Source organism: Echinops telfairi, unplaced genomic scaffold, assembly GCF_000313985.2.
Source record: "Echinops telfairi isolate 266 unplaced genomic scaffold, ASM31398v2 ScPeMD7_1;HRSCAF=3_0, whole genome shotgun sequence".
Classification (NCBI taxonomy): Eukaryota; Metazoa; Chordata; class Mammalia; order Afrosoricida; family Tenrecidae; genus Echinops; species Echinops telfairi.
This window is the reverse complement of record NW_022103896.1, coordinates 49,239,790-49,240,615: the sequence shown is the minus strand read 5'-3', so window position 1 is coordinate 49,240,615 and position 826 is coordinate 49,239,790.

Genomic DNA, 826 nt, shown 5'->3' with positions numbered 1-826 from the left:
AGAACTCTTCTGTAGGGACATATTATAGTAATCAGTCTCCCTTCAGATTGTATTTTAAATCCATCTTAGAGAGCTTTTTTATTTTTTTTAATATATGAGCTTCAGAAGTGTCTATATAAGAACCATTGATACCATATTTCACCAGTTTACAACTATTAAAACCCAAACTGTCTTTTAAATGTCAAATTACGGGAAGATATAAGAATAGTTTTAGTAAAAAAAAAATCTTTCTGTTTAAGCATATCAGTCTATTTTGCACATGCTATATACAGAAGCTTAGCCAAGTACAATCTTTTGTAAATACGTCACTTCAATCATGAATGGAAACACTGTCAAGGAACATGACTTACCTTTGTCAACTGGAAGCTCCATGAAGGTCTGTATGCAGGCTTTCAAGTGCCCCAGCTGTATTCCAGCTGCAGAGACAGGCTACATCTCTCTAAATTCATCTGCAAGCTGAGACTTAGCATTGTTGCCTTTATATAAACTATAAACATTGCAGTTCATCTTACTGGTCCTCAGGTCTGGCTTTCATGGAGAAGAATCATGCACAATGTCTACGTATTAAAGTGCAAAAAGGCAAGGGCTACAGACTTGGGATGGAGAAAAGTTTAAAGCACATTTTTGAATCCTGGTTTATTGACTTGCTCTGTGGAAAACTGTCTACACTTCTCTTTTCACTACTGGACTTGGAAACCAGTGTCCACATCTTCCTGAGCACCTAGGAACTAGGGATCAGTGACAAAAGAGGTGTGCTTAGTCTATATGGTATATCCCCACAGGCTCCCTCACCTGTGTCTCCTCTTCCATGATGGGCAATCCTGCA